The 15,645-nt window shown below is 43.3% G+C and overlaps 1 protein-coding gene across 8 annotated transcripts in view; it reads left to right on the top strand.

Moving 5' to 3' along the window:
* The first annotated feature begins 581 nt into the window (after window positions 1-581).
* CHRM3 (cholinergic receptor muscarinic 3) overlaps window positions 582-15,645 on the top strand; it is a 506,787-nt gene continuing 491,723 nt past the window's right edge. For 4 of the 8 annotated variants that reach the window (XM_032314027.1, XM_032314022.1, XM_032314023.1 and 1 more), the window contains exon 1: window positions 582-788. The gene's annotated coding sequence lies outside the window, so the exon portion shown is untranslated. Of the gene's footprint in view, window positions 789-878; window positions 899-1,693; window positions 1,833-6,364; window positions 6,476-15,645 lie in introns of those variants that run through there. The other 4 variants (XM_032314025.1, XR_004278960.1, XM_032314024.1 and 1 more) reach the window with 4 other exon arrangements.

Raw genomic sequence — 15,645 nt, 5'->3', positions numbered from 1 at the left:
CCACCCCCACCCCAGGCGCAGAATGTCAGCGGAGCCCGCACGCGGGAGCCGAGCAGGGCGCCAGCAAGGCAACTGGGCATGCTCAGAAGCCGGGCAGGTTTGGGTCTCCAGCAGGCAGCTTGAGCATTACACCCGTGCTCACAGTCCTAGGAGGAGGAGGAGCGCGGGAGGAAGGAGAGGAGGAGCGGCGAGCGGTAGCCACGATCGCCACCACCAGGCAGAGGAAGAGTTCCTGAGGAGGGAAAGACCCTCCTCCCACTTGGAGCGCCTGGTGTCTGCTTTCAGAAAAAGAGAATACAGGATAAAGGAGGAGAAGGAGAGAAGAAGGGGGAAGAAAGTGAGGAGGGAGAGAGACGGGGCGGGGGGGAAAAAGACGAGAACAGTGAAGGCCGGTGCGTGCAGGGAGCCTGAGGCGCGGGGGCGGCCGTGCCGAGCCAAGAGCGCTGCCGCTGGGGCAGGTGCCCGGCCGCTGCCTGGAGGCGGCATGTGACGCGGCCGCAGCTGCCCGCGGGCGGAGCGCTCTCAGACCCGGGAGCGCACACCGCGGGGCAAGTCGGTGCCATCCGGATCCCCACGCTCCTTGTGAGTTCGCCGGCAGCAGCCTTGCTTCTGCAAAGACGCGCGATGAACCGAAGGGCGGCTCCGGGCATGGGCGTGTGGTCCTAGGACACTCTCTCCGTGAGCTCCGAGCAGCAGGCGACTAAGGGACAGCGGACGGGGCGCCTCCCGCGTGTCGGGGAGGCGCGGGCGACCGCCCGTGGGACAGTCACCTGGAGCGCAGCGGCCAGGTAAAGACGGCGCTTGCCACCCGGGCGCTGGGCAAAGCGGGTGGTGGCGGCGGCTGACCTGGTTTCTTGCCTCATAGCGCTGCGAAGGGAGGAAAAAGTTTTCGGCCCGGGTAGGAAATGTCTTTGCTTCGGGGAATGCACAGAGGGTACTGGAGAGGGTCGGGAGAGCTGGTCTGTCGATTTTGGGGGGTGGTGGTGGGAACTTGAACGCAGAGCGCGATCGTGTGCAGACTTGGAGCCTGGCACCGAGGGTGGGGAATGCGGGGTCACAGCAAGGGTCGGGAAAAGGACGGCAGTAACAGGAGCGGCGGCCGGGAGAGAGCGGGGGACGCCCCACCCGGCTCTCCTCAGCTTGGATTCTGTCTCCGGAATGCCGGACCTGAGGCACGGAGTGTCCGGACCAGAGGAACTACTCGGCTTGGTGTGTGCTTGTATGCGCGCGCGTGTGCGATGTGCGTGTGTGGCTTCCCCCGTACGATTTCCTACCGCTTTTAAGAAGGCTAAGGCCGGCACCCGCCAACCTCGAAACGGGGTGGCTTGTTCGGATTGCGTTTCAGGGGGCGAAGAGGTAAATTTGACACGTAGTGTAACACCTGGGCCAAGGTGGATAGCCTGGGTGCGCATCTTCTCTGATCCGGAGAGAGTCTACACTCGCGGAGCGGGGATCGTTGGACCGCACCGGATCTCTTCTCTGGATCCCTCTTCCAGAACAGACTCCTGACAGCTGGGTTGATTTCTGCGTGTTTTTAAATGATGTGAGGGGCGGGGGCAGTTGAGTAGCAAAATTCACTTGTCTTCTTCGCGCTGTGCGTGTTGGAATTGTGATCCTGTTGGGTGTGCGTGTGTGCAACTCTCCTCGCACGCAGGTTGGAAGTGGTAGAGGAAGGAGGGGTTTGGGAATTGCATCCGCATGGACAGATTACAACGAATGTTAATACAAACATTCGTTGGTCTGCAAGTGTTGTTTGAACCTGCCTGATGGCTGTAAGGATATGCTTTCTTCCGGCTGTGTTGCGATGTAAAAAGGATGGCTCTTCTTAGGAGGTAAATGGATTTTATCCGAGCATTTATGTTGTTAAGGACTCTGGTTATGTCACTGTATGCCTTGCACAGACCTTTCATTTCTCTCTTGACCTCTGAGTTACAACAGAACAGCCTAATCCCCCATTTTAGGTCTTTCCGGGTTACTACGTGAAAAATAATCTTTTTTTTTTTAAAGTGTATTTGTTGATGATGTAGTCCCAAGTAATTTCATATTGTGAGATCATTAAATTGCATGAAACGTTCATCACTATTTCCTGTGTTTAAAACAATGCTCCTGTATTTATTTGAAAGAGACCCTGCCTAAGAATATATACTTAAGAAAGGGGAGAGCTGAACCTAGAACAAATATGTGCATATAGACAAGACTGTAGTAGTCATGTATTAATTTAAAAAAATTGAGGTCTTTCTGTTCCAAATGTGGTGGGATAGATATGCGTTGGTTGCACCTCTTGTTATGGAAGCTGGTATTGCGAAGAACACATTGAACATGCCTGCCTCTCCAATGTGCATTCAACATGACACAGAATTGTGGTTTCAGTCATACACTCCTATCACTGAATAGCCTATCTTGAGATTTTGTTTACATGGTTTGTCTTAATTAGCTTAATGTATAATTAGCTATTGTTCAGTTAGAAAGCATGTTATTTTAAAATGGGTTTCCATATGGAAATATAACTTTATCTTAAATGACTAACTTAAAGTTAATTACGTTGCAGGTCTGATTTAGACTGTTTTTATAAACTGGGGAGGTGCTAGAATATGAGTTTATATGAAAATAGTCGTATTAAAATGCCATTTATTTAAATCACAGCAAATATTTATTAAAATAGATGTATTTTTAAAAGAAAAAGAGATTAAAAAGTTTTGAAAAAGTCTTTGACAATGGATATCTTTTGCATGGAAAATTATTGTAAGACAAAAGTTTAATTTGGGAAAAGGGGAAATGTGTGTGGGACTGGTCAACATATAGAAAAAAACAGTGCTGTAAGAGTAGTTCTGCATTAAACCTACATTTAAACTTTTTTTTTTTAGGAAACTTTAGAGAATTATAAGAATGCACATTATTTTTCTTTTTGGGGAAAATATCACTTCAAAAGTACTAGTTATTTCTGAAGATGACTTAGGAATACTGGAGTTCTTGAGGATGCACGCAGTTTCTTTTCCTTATAAAGACAAATGATTTACTTTCTCACTGAAAGAAAATGTGTTGTTTAAGCTATGGTGTGTACAAGTATGAACTTTCTTTTAACAGCATTTTAGCTTTTAATTACAGGCAACCTGTTGAAAATGAGCCTGGAAAAAAAAAAACATAAAATTCACAAAATTGCATTTCTCGAATCCACACCAGTAAATTTAATAGAAAGAAAATTAAATGAAGTAACAAAAAGCAAAATTCCCTTGTGTAATTGCAAATTATAAAGTAATAATTTTGTTCATATTTTTACCTAAGATTTCTTCCATTACTTCCCGAGCCAACATTCTGTTCTTGCCTAACAAAGTTGTTAACATTGAAAGAATTACTTGCCTAATCCTTAATGGCCTGGGCATCATCAGTGCAACTACTAGGAAACTGGGTCTTCTTTGAAATGAAGGGAAGTTTATATTGAGAACAGCTGTGATGTAGTGGGACTTCAGATATGAGATGAATGAATTGTGAGTCGTATGAACATGGAGCCTCTGATGGGCATGCAGAAAGTTGCACCTGTCCTTCACTTGTGGAACTTAATTTTATGTCATAATATATTGTGACCCGTAGCATAAGCTTTACCTTGTGGTTCTGAAGTATTCAGTGAATAACCAGAAATGTTTTATTTTATACAACACATTTGTTAATTTAAAATATGGTTTTCTTGCAGGAGACTCTTAAAAAGACATACATGACTCCAATTTAAAAAAAAAAAATCAGTCAAATGCCTCTAACCATGGTTATTTTAAAAAGTTAACTGGCTAATAAATTGTGCCTTATGCTTAATCCTGGAATGTGATGTGTGTGATGGCCATGAAATATGCCATAGGTCTTTTTACCTATCCACCTCATTTAGTGCAGTGGAATCCCTATCCTAGTTATCAGTCTTTTTTTTTTTTTTTTAAAGATTTTATTTTGACAGAGATCACAAGTAGGCAGAGAGACAGGTAGAGAGAGGAGGGGAGGAAGCAGACTCCCTGCTGAGCAGAGAGCCCGATGGGGCTCGATCCCAGGACCCTGGGGTCATGACCTGAGCCGAAGGCAGAGGCTTTAACCCACTGAGCCACCCAGGCGCCCCCCTAGTTATCAGTCTTAATAGAACTTTGGGATAGAATTACAGCCTCAGTGGAAAGTTTTGATTTTAGGGGAGAAAGCTGAAGAGGTCATCTAATAAATTTGACAAGAGATGAAGCCTGTCAGGTTGGAAGTTAATTTCTCGTGTCTGATGGACTGTATCTTTTCCATTAAGGAAGTGGTCCTTGTTCAGATTGATCAAAAGTACCACAGAAAGTCTGTACAGGAGCCAGAGACACCCCCATTCAATTGTAAACCCACATTTGCATCCGGAGGGCTCCCTTAGACTTCTCCAGTCCCTAAAAAGTGCATATCCTAGACAGCCTAAATCTGCACTAGCATTTCCTTCAAACAAGGAAATAAAGACAGTTTTGTTGCCATGAAACTTTTGAAAATATTGACTCACAATGGGCCTTATAGGAAAGTGATGTTTCCTCTCCCAGCATTTCTTCCCTGTGCACATTGCAGAGTGCTTTTGAGGGTCCAAAGCCATGATGCATGTGAACGTGACTTTTGAACTATCTCAAAAGCGCTATTAAATATGGTGCACGATTTAGACCCTTAATATGATTTGACGTGGAGCACAGAGAACCAGAGTGGAGGTGTCCCTCTGGCTCGGTAGTTGGCTGCCTTGTGTTCCTTTTTGTCCACACGTTTTGGCAGCTGGTAGACTCCCCAGCCTCTGGCAGGCTCTCCCTTGCAGTCTGGCAGGTCTGCTGTCCCACCTGTTGAAACTTCCTTCTCATCCATTCCTGAGGGCCAAGTACTCTGGCTGGCATGCCCCCTCTTAGACTTTTCTCTGCCGAGGCCGCAGCTCCCCACATTGACACAAACGTGGGACCCACTGGTGGTGACGGCAAGCCAATTTGAGCTCCTGCCATCTTCTTCTCACCGACTGCACGAGCTCGTCCTGAAGCCAGCTAGAATATGAACACTTTGAGGAAAAACAATGGTGGGGAAAAGTGGGAAAATGAAATTTGACAAGCAGTAGCGGGCAGATGCATGGGGTCTTTGCACTCTGGCCTGCCCCAGCCCTGTGCTGCGAGAGACCGGGAAGCTGGGCTTCCAGAGTCTTCCACCAGTGAACTCCATGGAAGGGAGTGTGAGGTCGGTGCACCTGCCCTAACCCTAGTGAGCTCTAGTGTTTGCCATGCCCCGTTGGCCTCAGTTTCTCTTAACTCTTGTCCTATTTGCCATCTCCTAGGCTAGACTTCTTTTATGTTTGCATATTTAGTACTAAAGTTTTGCCTGGAAGGACGTTAGCAATGACCTTGCCCGTGAGCCTCACCCTCACCAAGAACTTCTCTCCAGGAGCACGACTGCATACTTTCTCTTCTCAGTCTCTGATGCAACCCCAACATGGACAACCCCCCAGGCCTAAGGTATAGCCACCCTCCTGACAGTGTATAATTTTTGCCTGGAGACCTGTGCTGCCAAGTTCCACTTGACAAATAAAATCTCCTTGTGTGTGTCATTGTTGGCAGGATCAAATCTCAGTTCTCCACACTCCTCCTGGCCACTGTAATTTGAGTTGCTGACTATCCACTACAGAATTAATTCTTCATTAGGTCATTTGTTCTAGCCTAGCCCTAGCTTATTTCCTGTCCCCAGTGTTCCCTTGAAATCTGGCACACCAGCTGAGCCATGACATATTCTACCTTCAGTCACCTCTACTGCAGGAAGTAGTGCTAGTATAGACATCCTGGGTCAGGCAGGATATCCTCCAACGACTGCTGTTCAGATAAAATTCAGGTAAGATTAAGCCAAAGTAAAATGTTACCAGCCTGTTTCAGAGAGGATGGGGCTACCTGATGTCTACTGCAGAACATGCATTTATGGTTGTGAGGTGTTCTTCTGCTAAAGCCTTCTAATTTATGACATGTAGCTATGGCCCCAGAACTGGATTCCCAGAATATCCTGCCAGTGAGCTTTAGGAGAAGGGATCCATTGACAGCCTTTGTCCTTTTTTTTTTTTTTTAAACTTATCACTTTGGAGGAGGTTTCTCACTGGAATTGCCCATGGGACACAGCCTGGAGAGAAACGCAGTTACTACTCAACTAAGAACAACTTCTTACCCACAACCATTAGGAGTTTCAACTAGCCAGTTGTAGTTGACAGATTCCAAGAACCCACACAAATTTCAAATATTACTGGGTTCTGTGCGTCTATATAACTATCTATCTGTATCTATGTCTATTCATTGAGAGGTGTTAATGAACACAGCGAGTTTTGGGTGATTTTCTTCTTCTTCTTTTTTTTTTTTTACTTCAGAATAGTCTGAAAGCACAATTTCTCTCATGTGGCGATCCCTCAAATTACCTGCATTGAAAAGAAGTTCTCATCTATAGAATGGATGAGGAGATTCTCCTGCCTTGTTTGCCTGTGAGTCCTCACGTGGTAATAACACATGCCAAGTACATCACCTTGTGGGAAGGGAGACATGGGGGAAAACTAGAATTGCCACGATAGTCCTTCATAGGGAGCCCTCCTTTCTTCCTTCCTTACCCCCAAATCCCCAGCCAAACTTTTCCAACTTCCCTTGAGTACAACTATCCTTTCACTTTTCTTGGGATAAATCATTTTATTTTTTTATTTTTTTATTTTTTTTTATTTTTTATTTATTTTTTTTTTTTTAAAGATTTTATTTATTTATTTGACAGAGAGAAATCACAAGTAGATGGAGAGGCAGGCAGAGAGAGAGAGAAGCAGGCTCCCTGCTGAGCAGAGAGCCTGATGCGGGACTTGATCCCAGGACCCTGAGATCATGACCTGAGCCGAAGGCAGTGGCTTAACCCACTGAGCCACCCAGGCGCCCGGGATAAATCATTTTAAAACCTTTAATTCGTTTAATTGTGAGAAATTGAACATTTAAGTTACTACAAGCCATGTGTCCTTCCTCCGAATTCTGGTTGTACCATCTTTATGAGTAAATGTGACAATAAAGAATAGCCCAGGTAGTATTTATGAAATTAACTTCATGAGAGTATAAGTAAATTTTAATGTACTTACCTAAGTAGAATACGTCTGTCTGGCCATGTGCCCACCTGTCGACCTAACATTTATCTATTGACTCTCTGTGTGTTTCCATCTCTCCTTTTCACTTACACACGTGAGTGTACATTTCTGTGATAACTCTCCCCGACATTGTTCACTGTTTCTTAATGTGTCAGGCGCCACGGACATCCTTTTTTGGATTCACACGAGAGTGAACCACGACTGTGCCTACCAGGAGCCTACGATCTGCTTGAGTTGAGAGCAGCTCCAGAAATCTAAGACTTGGAAGGTGATGTCAAGAGCTGTTTTGATATCCCATGGCCTAAAACAGAAGAAATATATTCTCTCATAATTCTGGAGATAAGAAGTCTGAAATCAAGGTGGGGGCAGGTGCGCAATGCCTCCAAAGACTCTTGGGGAAAATCCTTCCTTGTCACCTGTAGCTTCCCATGGCTGTCTACATTCCTTCACTTGTGCCTGCCTCTAGTCTCTGCCTCTGTGGTCACATTGCCTCCTCTTTTTCTGTCCGTGTGTCTCTTTCTCTGTGTGCCCGCCCATCTTATAAGGATACATGTGATTGTCTTTAGGACCCACCCAGAAAATCCATGATAAGCTCCTCCTTCCAAAAGCCTTAACTGTCACATCTTTTACCATATAAGGTAATATTTACCGGTTTGGGGAATTAGGATATGGACATGTAGTTTGAGAAGCCATCAGTTAGCCAGCTGCAGATGTCATTGATGAACAACATTCTACTTTGTGATCCCCTATAGCATCGTGTGGTCTGGAGGCTTTGAGAAATTAACCTTCACAAGGCGGCCTATTCCCTTTTCAGAGAGCAGTGAGGAGCAGATCCTCTTTATTTTGAGCCAAAAATCTAATTCCTACTGTGCTTGTTTGCCCTCCTAATCATTCTGAGAATTATGAAGAAAATACTTCTGATCTTTCTTCCAGAAGAAAATCCTTAAAGTTCAACAGCTTAAAGATAATGAAACCTGGTCTTTTATGCCCCTTTGAAATTTTCACCTTTGTTCTTAATCTATTCATTTGCACGCAGTGCCTAAGATCCAACCCACCCCTGCCACGCCCTCCCTGCCCCCACCGCCCACCTCCCCCACCACCTCCATATGTCTGCTCACGCACACGCACACGCACATGCACACACACACAGTTTCACTACCCTTAGACCCTAACCATTGGATCTCTGGCTTTCATCCTCACCAGGTTCACAAAAACCATTCTGCCATGTCACCTGTGACCTCTGAGTCACAAAACGAGTGGTCCTTCCTCGGGTGTCCCCTTTAGTCTCTAACCTTACCCCTCCCTTTATTTTTCAAAGCAGCATGCTTCCTGGCTCTCTTCCCCATGGCTCCTCTGCCTCCTCCCAGCTTCCCCCCACCACATCTCCTGAGCAGCTCAAGGCTAAGAATTTCTCCTCCGTTGACCCCCACACCTTTCTCACCCCCTCCTCCTTTTGTAACTGTGTTTATTTTTATGGCTTCCAAGAGTCCTCCCTGTGGATCACACTCATTTCATGATCTCCAGGCCTGGCTTGGCTCCTGGAGGGAGCATTTGTATGAGCTGGCTGGACCACAGAGCCTTCGTCTGTTTCTTCCTCATCCTGCTCTCCTGGGGTTTCCTATTTCTATGAATAGCATGACCGACCATCCTACAGCTCAACATTTCTGAGTAATCTTGATTTATTCTCTTCCATGGCCTCCCACATTTAGGCAGATGCCAAATTGTAATAATTCAACCAAGTAATAGCTCAAACCTCTTGGCTTCTTTTCTTTTCCTATTACCAGCACCTTGATTTATTGCTTTTCCAGCTTTAGTGTGCATTCAGATCACATAGAGATCTTGGTAAAAGGCAGACGTTGAATCAGGAGGTCTGGACTGGATCCTGAGAATCTACGTTTCTAACAAGCGCAGGTGATGGAGAAGCTGACCCGAGTCCTGCCTTCTGTACACCTTTCTCACACGGTCTCTGAGCTTTCCGGATGATTTCACTGACTGTGCCCTCTTCTACTAATCCATTTGCTGCAGATCACTGTTATTGAATACAGAATCTGATCATTTTTTCCCTCCTATCCTCAAAAAACTTCTTTGACATCCCCTTCTATTATTACTGAATGACAATTAAATCTATTACATCCGCATTCGGCTGGCATTTGACTTGTTCTGTAGCTTGGATTTACATTTTAAATTCAATTCCAAGTCTCAAGGTCGCCTTTCACTTTACCCTTAGCACTTGCTGTTCTGTATATGCTCTGCCATTTTCATGACTTTCATGTGTTCTTATGCTGCATAGAATGCCCTTTCTTCCACATCCTCATGGGCCCAGATTTTAGCAATTTGTCAAGGAATGCTTGAACTGACATTTCTTACTATGAATTCATCTTTTAGTACTTTATGGGATTTTCAGTTTCATCACTGGCCACATTTACTCATTTGTGTGTGTAAATTATTTCAAACACTGGAGTGCAAAGTCCTTGAAAATGCCATGTCTCATTTGTCCTTGTTTGCCCTAAAGGACCCTATATAGTAGAGTCTTCCTGTAAATGCTCAGTATGCTCAATTACATATAAAATATGTAAATATAGTATATTGGCTGTTTTCTCATTATGAAGGCAAAATAGAGATTGTACTAAAAATCAAACATTACAACAATATATATGATGTTGAAAGTAAAAGTGTGTCAGGACCCAGTGCCCCCATAAGAAAACTATAGTTAACAATTTGATGCATGATTTCTGATACTCTTTTAAAGTAAGCTGTACACCCAATGTGGGGCTTGCACTCATGACCCCGAGATCAAGAGTCACAAGCTCTCCTGACTGAGCCGGCCAGGCACACCAGCCCTCTCATATTTTTCTATATACACCCTCACATCTACTTTATACAAAACTGAGATAATAATCGATTTGTGACCTAACTTTAACTGTAAATCGACCTCCTTATTATTTTTTTTAAATCTGCAGCAAAGTCCATGAAGTCTACTGATTTCATTGCATAAAAATCAATCCACTTCAGATGGCCCAGCAGTATAGAAATACATTTGCTTTGAAATTCTGATCAGCATGTTTTTATTCAGCACTTGGGGGCACTTTCTCTGCCCCCAAGATTAGACACCTAGGATTTGTAAGAGTAAGGCATAATACTCCCCAGTAGGCACAAACTACTCTCATACCTTCAGGCTAATGTTGGCTGGTGGACTGGTGGAAATATAATGGTCACTCGTATTTGATGCTAGATTACAGTCATCATGTTTGATGACATGTACTTTCACATAGCTGAATTTTATGTTGAAATTTAAACTTTCACATAATTTAGATCTGTAAAGAGTGGATGATACATTTTGAATTCTCAATGTGGACGATATTTATTTATCTAACATACATGTATATACACATATATTAGTTTTTGTTTCATGAGTGAATCTAAACTTAGAGGAAAAAGAACCAGAAAATCTTTAACAAAGATCTAACAAAATCATTTTGTATATTTAACAAAACTGCAACTTAGGGAGAAGTACCAAGGAAAAACTAAAGGTCGTATGTACTATGTCTTAGAATGTCAATAAGTGAATGCACACTAAAAGGCATTTGTTCAGAAGAAAATTCTGTAGAAGTCAAAATCAAAATTTGTCTAGAAACAGAATTTTGGAGAGAAAACTCTCTCTCTCTCTCTTTTTAAAGATGTTATTCATTTATTTGACAGACAGAGATCACAAGCAGGCAGAGATGCAGGCAGAAAGAGAGGGGGAAGCAGGCTCCCCACTGAGCAGAGAGTCTGATGCGAAGTTTGATTCCAGGACCTTGAGATCATGACCTGAGCCAAAGGCAGAGGTTTAACCTACTGAGCCATCAAGGTACCCCTGGAGAGACAACTCTTAATAAAGATGACTGTTTGCCACTGCTACCATATTTCTCAATTTTTGAAAAATCAGTTTTGTGGTAGAATTGCAGAAGCTCATTTGCCTAGGTAGTGGGAGGGTGGAGTCTGTTGGGGGAGCCTCCAGTTGTCCATGAAGGTGGTTATGTCTCGTGAAGAAAAAACCTGGAAGGACCCATGGCAGGCAAGAAGTGGCCAACTCTTGGAGATGAATGAGACTGCTGTGGTCTGAGTTAGTGAAGTTGTATGAAATTTATTTCTACATTTTATGTCTTATATTTGAGGAAACCAAGGTCCCAGGACATTAAGTGATTCACCCAAACTTAGTAAGCCTGGGTCTTCGGACTCCACGTCTGGGTTTCTGTGTTCATCCAGGCAGTCATCTTGCCTGCTCTCTGTCTGCCTTCTCCAGCTGGAGATCTCAACTGTACTTGGGGCTTTGGTGACGGCAGACCCAATTCTCTTCCTTTGAGTGTGGGACATTGTTTCTGGCACTGTTGGACATTTCCACAGAGAATATCATCTGGGCCCCTCTAATGTTCTGTTTGGACATTGAAACCCTTCACCTGTCCTCAAAATATGCTATGCCTCCTGTCTTCCTGTATTAATTGATTGCATCACAACCACCCTGGGATTTCAGGTTCGAACCTTCTAATTTGTATTTCCTCCATGCCCTCACTGTTCTGGCCCAGTCTCTTCATCCTGATGGATTTTCCTGAGCTGTCCCATTCATTCCTTCCCTCCTCTTGCTGCGGCCTCTTCCTTGAGGCAGGCGTTTCCAGCCTCCCCCTCGCACAGTCCCCCGTGGCCTTGAACCTGTCTTCCCGCATTGTCTGCTTTTCCCTTTCCCTGTTCTGTAAGGAGGTCACAGTCATTTGCAGTTTCACTCGACCCAAATTTCAGTTCCGTCTTGCTTGTCTCCCTCTGCTGTGGCACTGCGGCCCCGACAGCCGGCTGGAGGGTCCTTGCATGGGCCTGGCTCTGGCTGCCTCCAGGGGTCCATCCAGACGCCCATGCTTCCTGAGCGGCAGCCCTGCTCTGACTGTGAGTGGGCTGTGGGCCCACCTTCCCAGAGAAAATTCACCTTTTCAATCCTCACACCCCTCGACTGTACTGTTCCCGTGTCTGCTCTAACATTTTGCTGGACTTGTTTGCACTGGAACCAAATTATGTCAATAGCAGGTTTTTCCTTTAGATTTTCAGTGTCTCATCAGGAGCCACCATTACTTATTTTTCTAGACCTAGGACATCATGGTGTAAAATCTGAATGAGAAGCTCATGAAATCTGCCCCTGTATGGGCAGAGAGTTTGATGTTCTGTTTTTTTTCACTGATAGATCCCATGGGCCAAAAATAGGACTTGGCACATAATAGACTTTCATTATGTATTTGTTGTTGAGTGAATTCTCTCTTACTACTCCTTTTGGAGAGGAAAATTAAATACGAGGTGTGGCAGGTTTCAGTGTATCTTGATAAATGACAAAATGCTTTCTATATTAATAAACAGTAAAGCAGTTCGTGTTGAGTATCTTACAGAACATAATTATCCCAGGTCAGGCTCAGAGTTTCACTTGCCTGGAGGGTTGTCTGTGTAGATATAATGGTTACACTGGTGACCCTAACATTTTAAGAGGCACAGTCCTATCAGGTAACAATCTCCACATATGGCTCCTCTCACCAACTAATTATACTTTTGAAGTAGTCATTACTGGTTGATCATCCTGAGGGATTCTTGTAACTGCCAGAAAGGTTTAGAAATGGTGATGTTTCAGGACACCTGGGTGGCTAAGTTGGTTGAGCATCTGCCTTCAGTTCAGGTCATAATCTTGGGGTTCTGGGATCCAATACCTGCTTGTCCCCCAGCCCCTCCCCCCACCAGGTCACACAGCTCAGTGCTCCCCCCTTCCCTCAAATAAATAAATAAGATCTTTAAAAAAAAAAAAGGAATTAATACCCAATAAAAGATGATTGGTAGAGAAAAAAATTTTTTTTTAAAGTAGTGATGTGTCTAAAGCCATGTAAAGCCTGAGATCGAGTGCACCAGAATCGTCTGGGGTGGTTGTTAAAAATGCAGCCTTGGGGATTAAAACCAGACAGCTGAATCAGAATAGGGTCAGGTTCTGTCAGTCTGCATTTTAAATAAATACCTCGAATGTTATTTCTGCTTGCTAAATTTTAAGACCCACTAGTTGAAGATTAACAGTGAGAGAGAGAGAGAGATACATTTACTGTTATTGTTTGTTTTGTTTTGTTTTGTTTTTTTCCTGAGTAGATTCTGAGTTTGGCAAAGGGTACATTATCTTAGACTGTTCACCCTGGTAAGATGAGTCATATTCAATTTAGGGTGTTTCTCAGGCTTTGAGGAAGGGTGGAGTGCTCTTTTCCACTGGAATTTAAACACAATCGAGCAAGGACTGAGATCTCAGGTGTAGAAATAAGACGGAACTCTTTTCATCAAATATACTCCATTGTATCTAAATATATGTTGTGGTTTTTAAAAAATATGGATATGTGTTCACAGGTGGTATTAAAATAGAAGTTCTTGGGGTGTCTGGGTGGCTCAGTGGGTTAAGTCTCTGACTTTGGCTCAGGTCATGATCCCAGGGTCCTGGGATCGGCCCCACATTAGGCTCTCTGCTCAGCAGGGAGCCTGCTTCCTCCTCTCTCTCTCTCTGCCTGCCTCTCTGTCTACTTGTGATCTCTGTCTGTCAAATAAATAAATAAAATCTTTAAGAAAAAAAAATTGAAGTTCTTATCTCAAATATAAGCAGTCCTCAACAATTTTTTGTTTCTTGATTATATTGTATTATTGAAGCTATGATAAGCAGACCATATTTTGTGCATGTTTGTATTGCTATATTTAAGGACTACCTTTCTGAGCAAGTATATCACATATATTATTGATATGAAGAACACAATGTCAAGAAAGTGAGACAGAGTAGTCTAGAACTGCTGCATGTGTGCCTAATAATTCAGTTATGGATATTCATAAAAATAGGCATAGAATCATTCTGTTCATTGATTAGAAGACATTCTATATAGATCTAGAAATAAGTAAGTTTTAAAAAGCATGTATAATACAATTGATAGCATTTTGCAATTTCAAAGTATTAATTTTTAAGAGAATTAAATAAAATTATCAACCGTGCTGTTCTTTAGAATTGTAGAAATTTTTATGGTAGGCAGCCCACAGTCTGGTCTGTCTCCAGTTCCTTCTCTGGTCATTCACTAATTCATTAAATTTATTAAGTGCCTTAATTGTTTCAGGCACTGTTCTAGGTGCTAGAGATAAAGGGATGAGTAAACAGGGCAAGATACTGCCTTCATGGAACTTCTATCTTTGTGAAAATCCGTAAGATCTCTAGTCCCAAGGGGTTTTTGTTTTTTGTTTTTTGTTTTTTTGGTAAGATTTTATTTATTTGACAAAGATCACAAGTAGGCACAGAGGCGGGCAGAGAGTGGGGGTGGGAAGCAGGCTCCCCACTGAGCAGAGAGCCAGATGCAGGGCTCAATCCCAGGACCCTGAGATCATGACCTGAGCCGAAGGCAGAGGCTTAACCCACTGAGCCACCCAGATGCCCCATCCCAAGGGGTTCTAATGAGGCCTCCCTTAAATTAGTGTCAAGAACAGACACTTACCTTTTAAACTTAGGGCTAAGATTGAATTGTTCTCAAAAAAATATTGAGTGTTTTCTAGAAAAATTAATCTGCTGATACTGATTTTGGCCACTAGATGGCAGACATCTGCATTTGTGTGTCCAGTGAATGGGTCAAACCTTGAAAAATTAAAATGAGGTTCAAAATGAGCCACTGGCCATGAGAAAAGGTTGTTAGTTCCATATGAGTGAGAGGTAGGGGTTGCTGTTATATTCCATAGATTTCATGCTTTAGATATGGCCATTCTTTTCTCCCTGGCATTTAGTTTGTCTTTTGTTTTTTTGTTTTGGTGTTTAGTTTTGGGTTTTTTTTTTTTTTTTTTTAAGATATTTATTTGACAGTGAGAGATCACAAGTAGGCAGAGAGGCAGCAGAGAGAGAGGGAGAAGCAGGCTTTCTGCTGAGCAGAGAGTCCGATGTGGGGCTCGATCCTAGGACCCTGAGATCATGACCTGAGCCAAAGGCAGAGGCTTTAACCCACTGAGCCACCCAGGTGCCCTGGCATTTAGTTTTTAATGTGACTCCCTGCTCTGTTTCCTTTTAAACGTAGGACAACCTGTTTTTGGAACCCTTTTTGAAAGTCACATATATTGCTGACGTTATGATGTAAGATATTGCCTTACAGTATCTTATTTATAATACCTTATAATATCTACATTATAAGATATGAGATATGATAAGAGATAGAATAGAAATTCTCTGCCATACTTTGACCAGTGTTCTCTTTATATAAATTTTAAAAAGAAGTTAAAATAGACTTCGCGAGTTGAGATCTAGATGAACACACGTGGTGGATCTAGGGAAAGTGCTACTATTCCAGATGTGTGAAAAACAAAGTTTTTTGTTTTGTTTTGTTTTTGTTTTTGTTTTTGTGGTGACAGAAAAAACAAAGATGCTAGAAACCCAGCCTGTACTTCGTTTCATCTACTATTGGTTGCAGGAATCCAAAGAAAATGAAACATGAACAGAAGTTATATTGGGCAACTCGTATGTGTAAACCAAGTTTAAC

Source organism: Mustela erminea, chromosome 14, assembly GCF_009829155.1.
Source record: "Mustela erminea isolate mMusErm1 chromosome 14, mMusErm1.Pri, whole genome shotgun sequence".
In the NCBI taxonomy this organism is placed as follows: Eukaryota; Metazoa; Chordata; class Mammalia; order Carnivora; family Mustelidae; genus Mustela; species Mustela erminea.
This window is presented reverse-complemented; position numbering and strand designations above follow the sequence as displayed.